Source organism: Gossypium arboreum, chromosome 10 (genome assembly GCF_025698485.1).
Source record: "Gossypium arboreum isolate Shixiya-1 chromosome 10, ASM2569848v2, whole genome shotgun sequence".
NCBI classification, from domain to species: Eukaryota; Viridiplantae; Streptophyta; class Magnoliopsida; order Malvales; family Malvaceae; genus Gossypium; species Gossypium arboreum.
The window spans coordinates 93924168-93937952 of record NC_069079.1 but is presented as its reverse complement, the minus strand read 5'-3'; the positions used below and the strand labels follow the sequence as shown (position 1 = coordinate 93937952).

At 36.9% G+C, this 13785-nt stretch overlaps 2 non-coding genes across 2 annotated transcripts; one reads left to right on the top strand and one right to left on the bottom strand.

Annotated features, from left to right (window-relative positions):
- The first annotated feature begins 630 nt into the window (after positions 1–630).
- On the top strand, positions 631–737 carry LOC128283310 (small nucleolar RNA R71). Its single transcript, XR_008273651.1, has one exon. It is a non-coding gene; the product is annotated as a small nucleolar RNA R71 (small nucleolar RNA).
- Positions 738–3858: 3121 nt separating this feature from the next.
- Positions 3859–3965, bottom strand: LOC128282785 (small nucleolar RNA R71). Its single transcript, XR_008273139.1, has one exon. It is a non-coding gene; the product is annotated as a small nucleolar RNA R71 (small nucleolar RNA).
- Positions 3966–13785: the final 9820 nt, after the last annotated feature.

The window sequence follows — 13785 nt, the reverse complement described above, 5'->3', positions numbered from 1 at the left end:
AAAAATGCCCTTAAGGCATTTCTTTCAAATTTTTCCTATCCATGCCCATTTTTTCCATAAAATCAGAAATTGGTCAAATTGTTATTTAAGACCCTCTAATTAAAAATCCATGGCAATTCCATGCTCAAAACTTCTAGAACATGTATTTTGCAACTTATTCAATTTAGTCCTAATTATCAAATTGGACACTTTATGCATAAAATTTCTTCATGAAATTTCCACACAAGGATGCAATCATATCATAGACCTCATCATAATCATAAAATAATTATTTCTATTTCATATTTGTGGTCTCGAAACCACTATTCCAACTAGGCTCAAAATCGGGATTTTACAGCTGCAAAATTATTAGCACTATTAGCGGTAAACTATTTTAACATAGAGGAAATAGACGATACCTGAGCTGATAACGAAGTGAGGTTGTCAACTTCATGAACTCTGGCTATGAGTCTTCCTGAAGCTGTTCAATTTGTTGGCCATTGATAGTTATTACTCGTGATCCTCTCGATGATGTCATAAGCCTCATTTTAAGGCTTAGACAAAATTGCACTATTTGCATAAGCATCTACCATCAATCTTGTATGTACATTGAAACCATTATAAAATGTCTCCAACTGGATACAATGAGGAATCCCATGATGAGGACACTTACGCAGTAATTCCTTGAATCACTCCTGAGCTTCATTCAACGACTCTTCATCCAATTGTTGGAAAGTTGTAATCTCGTTCCTCAACTTAGTATTTTTGCTAGGCGGGAAACACTTAACCAAAAATCTTTCTGCTAATTCTTGCCATGTAAATATGGAACTTAGTGGGAATGAATTGAGCCATGCTTGTGCTCGATCTCGCAACGAGTACGGAAAAAACTTCAACCTCAATGCATCTTCAGTCACACTGGCTATCTTGAATGAATCACTCACCTCCATAAATAATCAAATTTCAAGATGTGGATCTTTCGTGGGCATACCACTAAATTGGCCCACTATTTGGAGCATCTGAAACATCACTGGTTTCAATCCAAATTGGGTTGCCTCAATATCTGACCATCTAATTCCTGGGTTTAACTCATAGAAAAGTGACACAACATATTGTCTGATGCATCGATCCCTATCATCAACAATGAGGATAGGATTTCTTACATGATCGACTTCATTACCTTGGTCTTGATTCTGATTTCCAAGGTCCATCTCGACTTGTCTTTGAGTTGTTCATTCACGTATTCTTTGTCTGAAAGTTTGCTTAATTTTAGGGTCTACAAGGAGTAAATTGATAATTCGATCTATGCTCATAAACACCTGCAAGAAAATCACAAAATTAAAAAGAATAAGTTAGTAATACTAGAAATAAATCAAATTGAAAATAAATAATTTCACGAAAGAAATGACTACGGCAATAGTTGACAATTCCCAGCAACGGTGCCAAAAACTTGTAACATGTAGGTTTGTGCAAGTGTACACAGTCGTTACCACAGGGATTGTATTTGTGTTAAGTCACATAATTTGTAAAATTATATTAACAATTTGGTAAATAAAAACACAATTTAGTTGAGAAGTGATGATTAAAATATATTGAACTAAATGCAATGATCCCTAATTCAAATTAACCTAAGTATGCAAACACAATTATAACATAAATAAACTAGGACAATTACTTTAATTAAACTCAATTTATTATCAACATGCTTAATAATATTCAGAAAAACATTCCATGGCAAATGATTTTTCATGAGTTTGGAAACCACATTAAGTCCTTTTAGAATCCTTTACTTAGTAAATATGCACTTTACTGATCCTTATTTACTAAGGGTTTTGATAAACCATCAATTATACATATTTTTACCCCATGTTTAATGCTTTTTTTGGATGATTTCTCATTAGAATTTGTGAATTCGATGCTCCTAATGCTTTAATTTCATGTTTTATACTTAGGAGAGCATAGAAGAGCGAAAGGAACGAGAAACGGGCCAAAAACGGAGAAAATGGGCCAAGGTACGAAATCAACATGGCTTGGACCTCCTCACACGGGCAGACCACACGGTCGTGTCAATTTGGCAGGCTCGAGCACGGCCTGAAGTAATCGAACACGGGTGTGTGCAACAGGCGTGTCCCTGTCAAGCCCAAGTTGAGTCCAATTCAGAAAAGGCTAATTTTGAGGTCTTCTAGGCATTCCAAAGCCTATAAATACACCCTAGAGAAGGAAGAAAAGGGAGACGGAGAATAGGGAGTAAGGAATTACTCTAAGAAAGCCGATTGATCCATCTCAGAAGCCAGATTAATCATCAAGACTGAAGATCTCTCCTCAATTTCCCTTTAGGAGTTTTGGGTTTTTTTTATGTTTTGTATTCTTTATTCTTCTGAGATGTTTTCTTATTTAGTTTTGAACTAAAACCCCTAAATACCTAAGGGGAATGAAACCAAAGACAAATCTTGTTATTATTTTCTAAATCGTATGATAAATATTTAACTTGTTCTTGATTATGTGTTCTTAATTCTTTTTTTGATATCCCAGGATACTGATTCAAGACATGCTGTTATTGAGAGGAGGAATAAACCCTGTCTAAGAGTAAATTTCTCATAATTAAGTGAAGTTGATTGCACGCCTAGACATAGGGTGACAAGATTTTGCCAGATTAGGGTGAAACCTTATAAGGGGATCCATAGATCGAGTTAATGCAACCCCAGAGTGTTAATTAGAGAAAAGTCACGGTTATTCAATCTAGGGATTAGACGTTATAGTCTTGAATAGGGATAATAACATAACTTAGGGATCTCTACGGAACAAGTTGGATGAATAAATCGTCCGATTCGGAGCCAGAATAACAAGTAAAGTTTAGGTGGATTTTTCCTTGGGTATTGTCTTAAGTCAATCGATTTTTCCCAAAAGCAATTCCCCAATTCTTTCTCTGTGCGTTCTTAGTTTAGATAATTAGTTAATTAAAACAAAACCTCTTTATTCTTAGGCTAGATAATAAAAAGACAGTCATTACTAGTATTTTTAGTTCCTTTGGGTTCGACAATCCAGTCTTGCTAAAACTATACTACTGTTCATAGGTACACTTGCCTACATCGCAATAATAGTTAGTTTAAGAATGAGTAATTATGAATATTTAAAACCTATCACGAAATAACGCGATCAAGTTTTTGGCGCCGTTGCCGGGGAACTAAGATATTAGGAACGCTCAATTTTTATTACTTTAGCCATTTATTTTCTTGCAATTTAATTTAATTTAATTATTATTATTTATTAGCCTACTCTTTCTTTCTCTTGGCAAGTTTTTATAGTTTATGTCTAGAAGAAACCCGTCGGGACCATTACTTTTTGACAAAGAAATTGATCGTACAGTTCGTAGAAATCAAAGAGAAATAAGGTGCAGCTTAAGATACACGGAGAATGAGTAAGAAGACGATACTCAACCCCTAACCGAAGAGATGGCTAAAAACCAAGGCAATCAGCTACCTCCTACAATTGTGGTTAATCAAAATCCTGCTCTACGTACTATGTATGATTATGCTAAACCTTCTTTAACAGGAACTGAATCAAGCATAGTTAGACCTGCTGTAGCTACAAATACTTTTGAATTAAAACCTAACACTATTCAAATGATACAACAATTTATTCAGTTTGATGGTTTGCCAGATGAGGGATCCCAACGCTCATTTAGCCAACTTCTTAGAACTATGCGATACATTTAAAATTAATGGCATTTCTGATGATGCCATACATCTTCAGTTGTCTCCCTTTTCATTGAGGAACAAAGCTAAACAGTGGTTGAACTCGTTACCATGAGGGTCAATTACTACTTCGGAACAATTGACCGAAAAAATTTTACTAAAATATTTTCCGCCGACTAAAATGGCTAAATTACGTAATGATATTTCTTCTTTTGTGCAGATGGATTTAGAAACACTCTACAATGCATGGGAGAGATACAAGGACCTTCTAAGAAGGTGCCCTCACTATGGGTTACCGCTTTGGCTCCAAGTACAAACATTTCACAAAGGTCTGAATCTTTCGACTCGACAAATGGTTGACGCAGCAGCGGGCGGAACCATCAACAATAAAACACCGGAAGATGCCTATGAGTTTATAGAGGAGATGTCACTGAAAAACTATCAGTGGCAAGTCATGAGGACAAGGTCAACTAAAATAGCCGGTGTTTATAACGTCGATTCAGTCACCACACTCTCTAATCAGGTAGAACTCTTAAATAAAAAGATTGATGCTTTTGTTAATTCTTCACAGGTTCATCCAGTAATGCAGTGCGAAGCAAATGGAGGTGGAACAAACCATTCGGAATACCAACCTTATGGCCACAACATGGATAGCGAGCAATTAAACTACATGGGTAATAATCCTTGACCTTAAAAAAATCCATATAGTAACACTTATAATGCAGGTTGGAGGAACCACCCCAATTTCTCGTGGGGCGATCAAGGAAATCCAAGACCACAACATCCTCTGGGCTACCAACAACCACCCTACCAACAGGAAAAGAAGCCAAACCTTGAAGAGATGCTCTCAAAGTTTATATCAGTGTCAGAAACCTATTTTCAAAACACCGAGGCAACACTTAGAAACGAACAAGCATCGATCCAAAACCTCGAAACTCAGATAGGCCAGCTTTCCAAACTAATCTCTGAACGACCACAAGGTAGTTTTCCAAGTAATATCGAACCTAACGCAAGGGAACAACTCAACACAATTAATATTCAAGATGACGAAGGAGTCGTTGAGCCTGAACCAGAACTGAGGCAAGAAACTGTGGTAAGCAAAGATCAAGCTGAGATAGATCAAAATACAAACAAACCAGTGACTATCGAATATAAACCTCGTGTGCCATACCCAATACGACAAGGAAAGACTGCTCAGATGAACAATTTGGTAAATTCCTTAAACTCCTAAAGAAATTACATATTAACTTACTGTTTATTGAAGCTCTATCGCAAATGCCAAACACAATGAAATTTTTAAAGGAGCTTTTAGCAAATAAATGAAAGTTGGACGAGTTTGCTCGGCCATTCTCCTAAATAAACTACCCAACAAACTAAAAGACTCAGGGAGCTTTACTATTCCTTGCTTAATTGGTAGTTTAGATGTTAATCATGCATTAGCTGATCTAGGGCCTAGTATCAACGTCATGCCTTACAAAATGTTTAAGAAACTAGGTCTTGGGAAACCCAAATAGACTAGGATGAGCATTCAATTAGCAGATAAAACTATAAGATTCCCTATAGGTATCATTGAAGATGTGGTAGTTAAAATCGATAAATTTATATTTCCCGTTGACTTTATTGTTCTAGACATAGAAGAGGATAGCAACACTTCCTTAATTCTAGGAAGGCCCTTTTTAGCAACTGCTAAAACCATCATTGATGTTGGCATAGGTGAACTCACACTCTGATTGGGAGACGAAACAATCACCCTTCAAGCTTGCAATTCTGGCAACACATCAGGAATTGAAGGTGATCATTTAAACCATTCTACTAAAACTAACAATATGGTACAATATATTTTATAGAAAATGAGTCTGAAGGAAGCACACGAGTCATTCTCAAGCACCAGTAGAGGACCTGTTCATGAAGATCGAAGATTACAAATTGAGGAACTGGATGAATGGCGGACACACAAACCAAAAACACCCGACAAACTGAAACTACACCAAAACGAGCCCGATACCTCTCCAAATCAACTTAAGGTTGATGATAAGGTCTTATTAGATGCCACAGATCCCCACATTGTCACTACCACACCGAATGAGGAAATCCCTCTTACGGTATTTTCGGATTTTTCCATTGATGCGGTGGAGGTGAGTCATCCCAAGTTCGGCACTTTTAAGGTAAATAACACCTTATTAAAACCTTATTTTGATGAGATTGATAGCAGGAATGAGGAGGATAAACTCCTCAAACCACTATGACCATTCACTGGAGAGGTAAGTCAAGCTTAGACTATAAATAAGCGCTTCTCGAGAGGCAACCCAAGTACTAACAATATTAATTTCTTTAAATTTTGGTATTTAACTCCTAACTTATTAATAGAAATCTTGAATACAGGTGTTTCCACAGAGACATGACCAAGCACACGGGCATCCTTAAGGCCGTGTGAAAACAGGGCAAAAGATTTCCCCAACACAGGCTACGATTAAAGGCCATACGATATGGCAATGGTCGAGCCTGCCAAAACAACACGAGCGTGCGACACGCCCTGTGGAAGAACCGAGGGCGAACCTACTAAAATAACACGGGCGTTCGACACGCCCGTAGTCGAACCTGTTAAATTAACACAGGCGTGGGGCTTGCACACATGGATATGGCAGAAGCGAATGAAGCTAGACACAACCGTGCGACACGGCCTTGTGAACCCACATGCCCAAGGAACACGGACGTGTACTAAATGTCAAACGCGCCCAAATTTAAAATTCGCGAATCACATGGGCTGAAATTAGGGAACACGAGTGTGTACCCTGGCCGTGTGATCACGTGATTTCATGATAGGTTTTAAATATTTATAATTACTCGCTCTTGAACTAACTATTATCTCGATGTAGGCAATTGTACCTATTGAACAGTAGTATAGTTTTAGCAAGACCGGATTGTCGAACCCAGAGGAACTAAAAGTACTAGTAATGACTGTCTTTTTATTATCTAGCCTAAAAATAATGGGGTTTTGTTTTAATTAACTAATTATCTAAACTAAGAACGTACAGAGAAAAGTATTGGGGAATTTTTTTTGGGAAAAATCGATTGACTTAAGACAATACCTAAGGAAAAATCCACCTAGACTTTACTTGTTATTCTGGCTCCGAATCGGACGATTTATTCATTCAACTTGTTCCGTAGAGATCCCTAAGTTATGTCATTATCCCTATTCTAGATTAATAACATCTAATCCCTAGATTGAATAATCGAGACTTTTCTGTAATTAACACTCTAGGGTTGCATTAACTTGATCTATAGATCCTCTTATTAAGTTTCAACCTAATCCGGCAAAATCTTGTCACCCTATTTCTAGGCGTGCAATCAACTCCGCTTAATTATGGAAAATGTACTCTTAGACAGGGTTTATTCCTCCTCTGAATAAGAGCATGTCATGAATCAGTATCCTGGGATATCAAAACAAGAATTAAGAACACATAATTAAAAACAAGTTAAATATTTATCATGAGATTCAAAAAATAATAACAAGATTCGTCTTAGGTTTCATTCCCTTTAGGTATTTAGGGGTTTAGTTCATAACTAAATAAGAAAACATCTCAGAATAATAAAGAATACAAAACATAAAGAAAACCCAAAACTCCTGAAAGGAAATTGAGGAGAGATCTTCAGTCTTGATGATGAATCCGGCTTCTTAGATGGATCAATCGACTTCCTTGAAGTAATTCCTTACTCCCCCTTCTCCGTCTCCCTTTTCTTTCTCCTCTAGGGTGTATTTATAGGCTTTGGAATGCCTTTATTCCTCCCTAAGTATCCTTTTTCGTGTAAAATATAGCTTCTTGAAAAAGGGACACACTCGTGTGCCACGACCGTGTAATGTGATTGCCAGGCCGTGTTCGATCTGTTAAATTGCACACAGCCGTGTGGGTCAATGGCCAGGCCGTGTGAATCGTGAAAGCCTTGGTCGACATCCTCGAAAGACACGGGCGTGTGATCTACTCGTGTGGTAAGGCTTAGGCCATGTCATCTTCTCAATTTGGTCCGTTTTGTCCTTTTTTTGGCTCGTTTTTGGCTCCTTTTGACTCTTGGTGCTCTCCTGAGTACAAACATTAAATAAGCGGATTAAGAGCACGAAAATCCACAAATCTAGTAATAAACATCCATAAATATGCTAAGTATTTGGGTTAAAAATATGTATAATTTGGCGTTTATCAAATACCCACACACTTAAGCATTTGCTTGTCCTCAAGCAAAACTCTCATTTACTGCTAGAATTCATTCCTTTGAATCACATAATCATTATTGATAATGTTACAAATTATTCCACGGAAAATCATACAGTGAGAATTCAACTATAGGGGCATTAAAAGCCTCAAACAATCTAAATCGAATATTTTGATAATAAAATCATATGTAATCTCCTTCCTCTAAGTAATTAACTTTAGTCCTAAATATACAAGAGATGAGATCCTCACTAAAGATTTACTCAAATCACTCAAAGTGTTTAAGGTTCAAGATTAAGCACTCAATTGTCTAACATGAGAAGTTATTACCATAGGCTTGCATGAAAATCAAATCTCTATCACTTGTAAATGATATGATACATAAATCAAAAGGTCTTTGCATGGTTGTAATGGGGTTTAGGTTACGAGTATGGATACAAGCTGAAAAGAAAAAAGGTTAGAATCGAGATAATTTCAATATATTACCCCACTATCAAAAACTTAATTATTGAATTACAAACAAATATCTAGAACTATATTACATGAGCTCTCTTTTTTTTCATAACAACTTTAGCTTGCTGAGGATTGCAATAATAATACTGAGTTTTTTTTTTTAAGAAAAAGTTAAGTTAAAACAATATAAAAATCATACTTCATGATTCAGTAACAAAAAATGGTGAACACAGTGAGGTAACAATATTAAATTTAATCTTTATAAAAAATAAAGAATTAAGTAAGAGGATTTCAACAATAATGGGTTAATGGGTTAATGATGAGGGTTAGTCAATAATAAAAAAATAGGTTAGTAGGCTCAAGGGGGTTCACTAAGGGTTTAATTATGTGGGAAGGCTTCTTATGGAGTAAGTGGGTTAAATCCTAAGTGCCTTTATCATCTCAGTATATCAAATCATACGTGTGATCTCGACATGTATAATCGAAGGAAGTTCTAGAATAACAGTTCAATGTTGACATACTCAAACTACAAAAGAAGTAAGTAAGAAAGAAAGCTATATGCTCAAAAGGCTCAAAAATCTCACCAAAAATTTGGGTTTATGATGTCATTCATGTATACTTAAGATTTCAAGATAATACCTCAATTTAGGAAAATAATCTAAAAATTTTAGTTCTCAAAATATCAACTTATCATGCTCGATTCTCTAATGTCCTATAATCAAATAATCATGCATAATTCCCATGATCTAATTCATGACATATCAACAGTAATTATAGATCAATCAGAATTCATTCGATCAATATTATGAGAAAATCACTTAAGCACAAAACCAAATTCAGGGATTTGAGAATAATGCAAAAAGTTAGGCATCATGTTCATGTTCACCCCCCTCACACTTAAGATGTACATTGCCCTCAATGTACAAAGATAGAAAATCATAAGAGGGAAAGAGGTGAAACTCCCTGTTATATGGATGCGGAGCTTGATTTTGAGGCTAGAGTGTTTGGGGAAAGTGGTAGATGCCACTGTTCGTTGCTAGATGAAGAAATTGGTCATTGAACATGGCACTCGTGAGGTATTGTTCCCTATTTGTTTCCCCATTTTGTAAGATATTCCTAGCAGCTTTGCTTGGAAGTCTGTAAATTATGAAGAGCTTTATTAAGAGTGGGTGTGGAAGAGAGAGTAGTGGGATTACTTGCTAGAAATACCAGAAAAATGAAGAAAGTAAAATTTACTAATATAGATATGTCTTTCAAAAAAAAATAATAAAATTGAAATGAAAATAAAAATAAAATTAAAAATAAAAAGATAGGAGGATTCAATGATCCTCGTCAGTGGGGCCCTCAGGTGGTGGTGCTAGAGCGGCGATGTGAAAATGCTGGTACAGTTGCTGCATCATGGCCTGCATGTCGTCCATCTATCTATCACGTCACTGATCTCGCTCGTGAATCATCTCGAACTGTGTACTACAATACTGTTCGAAGTGAGTGAGTCGGTCGGAAAGGTGTGCCAATGAAGCAGCCGCATGAACTTGTCGCTCCCTAAGTGGCGTGGTAGAAGGTTCCTCGTGCTATGGGGGGACATCATCAGGAATGTCCTTAAGATCCTCCTCGTCAATGGCATGAGTGAGACGGTACTGAGGAGGATCGGTCCCACGTTGGCGCTTGATCATCCTCATGTGTAACATAGTTGTGATGCCCTGTGGGGACATCTGACCTATCAGTGTAAGCGCTGATGAATGGGCCACGGTGTTGAGGAGGCCGAAGTGTCTGGTGAGGCGCGTCACGTAGGGGCCGATAGAGATTTCTCCCTTTCGATGTCACTCAGTCTGATGGAAAATGGCGAAAGCGATGAAGTGTGCCAAGTCAGTCAAGTGTGCATTCGCCATGCACCATAAATAGTAGGCGTCGTGGGTGTTGACGACGCTGATGCTCTCTCTCTCCTTCCAATCAAGGTGTGTGCCAATATGGCATGGAGATAGCGTAGGGAAAGGGCGAGAGCTGAGGCCTTCAAGCGGCTGGGGTCATAGGTGGAAGAGAGTGGTGCCAAAGCCTTCCAGCACAAGGAGGGAGAAATGTGGATATTACGTGGTAGTGCATCCATGTCCTCCTCCTCCATAAACTCATCTGTGTAAAGTCCCAAAGTGACTCCAAACTCTGGGACACTCATCGCGCGAACTAGACTGCCTAATCGGAATTGAATGGTGTCGGGGTCATCATTGTTTGTCATCACTACCTGTAGATGAAAAGTAGAGCATAATTCTAAAGTTAGCTCTAAATAAGTGGGTTCGGTAATAGCGAAGAACCGTTCCCATGGGTCTGTGGACAGGAGGGCGCAGATGGCATTAGCTAGCTGGACTTGCTCCACGGTAGCCTAATTGATGCAATGACCTGTAGCGAGGGGTCGCGCACGTAGTATCTGAAATAGCTCCTCTTGTGAAGCTTGTGGAAACTCAATGAACAGGTGCCGAACTTCAGCTGTAGCACGTACCAAGGAAGAACCCAGTCTCCTATGTCTTTTTGAGGATAAGACCACGGCCTTTTTGCCTCTCGTTGATGACATAATGTATCTGAAAATGTATGAGTATTGATATAATCTTATGACAGTAGTTCCAAAATGTGTTAATATTTAACGATATCAAGCGAGAGCTGAAAAATTTATACGACTATTCAAAAACATTTACTGGAATCAAAGATGCATCAGCAGTTAAGCAAGAATCCTAAAAACAGCTCAAATATAGAAAAGACTAAAGCAAACTCCTAAATTATTCAGAACAAATTGGTAATAGTAACAATATTTGTGTAAGGCATAAAGAATACCAATGTAGCAACACAGTTTGGAAAAACAAGGGAGAGAAAGTGAACCAAAAGCTGTTGTAGGGTGGTGCACGGGCGTGTTGGAGGTGAGCACGGGCGTGTTGCGTGGGGGTACAGCCGTGTGAAGGGAAAATGGAGGGAAAAGGGATGGGAAAGTGAGGATTAATGTAGGGGGAGTGGATTTTAGGATGGTTTGGGGGTTGGGGAAATGAGAATCTGGGGAATGGTGCCAGAATAGGGATTAGGAGGTGTAGAAGGGGAGATTTCGGCTAGGGTTTTGAAAGGGGGAAGAAGATGAACAGTGGTTTCCTTGTATAGGGGAGGGCCACACGGCCTAGGGCCACGCTCGTGTACTCTGAAGGTGAGCCCGTATTTTTTAAATTTTTCGATTTAGGTCGTGCCCGACTGCTATTGTAACACCCCTTACTCGTATCCGTTGCCGGAACAGGGTACAAGGTATTACCGAATCATAGTACATACCATTAAATAAAACCAAGACAAAAATATGGCATACAATTAGATCATGAATCATTATAACATATGCCTTTAATAATATTAGCCAATTTCAAAGGCTTCGTACAAAATAATCGGTTAAATACTATACTTAATATTTTAAAACCTAGACAATTTTGACACGTAACAAAATAACTAAGTCTACTATACATGCCATAATTCAAAATGTTTAGTTCAAATACCCAAAAATATTGATAGTGCAGGCAGATCTTCAATGATCCTTGACTCCTGTGCAAGCTGGATGACACTATAAGAAAAAAGAGAGAAAAGACGGTAAGCTTATAGCTTAGTAAGCAAGTATGTAAATAATGAATAAAGAATCTAATATGTTTACACAATAACTCAAGTGTATCGACTTTTAATTTCACCATTTACTCCACTTTGGTCAAACTATATCTACTGCATCATACTCACTAAATAAATCATAACTCGAGTTACAAAACTCAAAATTAAAATCCGTAAAATTTTCCTAAAAATAAACTCATATTAGTTCTTACTAATGTTTTTCTAGAATTTTTGGTCCATCCAATTAGTACAGTTTATTAGTTAAAATTTCCCATGTTATACAGCTCGATTGATCTGACCTCTGTTCACTACAAATTCAATTTCTCCCATTACACAATTCAAATAGCCATGAAATTTGTTTCATTTAAAACTAGACTCAATAAGTAATCTAGAAATATAAACTATATTTCTTAATTAGTTTTGTACAATTTTTAATGATTTTTCAAAGTTAGAATAGGGGATCATATAGTCATTCTGAGTAAGTCACACACAAATATAAATATCTCAAAATATAGAGTTTATTTACTTGCTCTGTTTCTTTTACATGAAAATAGACTCATTAAGATTTATATTCATATCTCATTCAGCCTCTAATTAAATTCCTACTATTTTTGGTGATTTTTCAAATTCACGTCACTGCAACTGTCCAAAATAGTATTATTGCTAATTCACTCTTTCACACTTTCTTTGTATTTACCTCATTTAGCCTACATATCACAATTCACTTTCACCACATTTCATACATCACAAGTTTAGGTTCATGATTACAATGTCACTATAAAATCATCCCATTGAACAATTCGGATCAATCCTCGATACTTGGTGGTTTCAGCACACAGCTCTACCATCATATTTCATATAATTCGACTGTCTTGTACACATGGTGAACACTTAGTACCACCCATGTGACCTAGCCAATTTATCTCGTAGCTCTCTTGTCTACATGGTGTCTTTCACTTGGGATCACACATGCGACCTAGCTACATTTATCCTCTCCTGTAGCTCTCTTGTCTACATGGGATACATCCCGTATCACACATGTGACCTAGATACTACATAGTATCTCGTAGCTCTCTTGTACACATGATGTGCACTCAGCACCATACATGTGACCTAGCTACATTTCATCTATATTATTCAATCTTTCCGAAAGTTCAACCGGGATTTCTCTCACTATTAATTATTTTCATTCTTCCAATAGTCGATTTATGATTCAAAATTCAACTAAAATATATAAAATAGGCTGAAATACAAAAATGTAAATGAAGTTAATGTATTATTTACATACAAACTTACCTCGATGCAAAATATGGAAATTTTGCAATTTAGTCCAAAACCTTTTCCTTCCCTCGTTCGAGGTCGATTCCACGCCTTTCTTAATCTATAACAACACATTTAGCTCATTTAACACTCATACTATTTATTTCAATCCAAAAATCACATTATGCAAAAATTACATTTTTGCCCCTAACTTTTACAAAATTACAATTTTGCCCCTAGGCTCGGAAATTTAATTTCAACCCTTATTATTATGTTTTATGACATGCTGAACATTTTTCTCTTCTATAACAACATCAAAGTCTCACTCTATCATGTACTTATGAGCATTAGGTATTTTTACCGATTATACCGTTTTGCTCATTTTCGCTAAAAATCGCTTAGAAAATATCATTCTCCTAACTTCAAACATTTATATTCTACCATCAAACACCAAAATACATGCATATCATTCATGGGTAAATTTTTAAACATAAACCCTAACTCAAAATAATGGTAGAAATAGGTAAACCGAGCTACGAGGATTTCAAAAATGTAAAGAACATTAAAAACGGGGCTTGAAT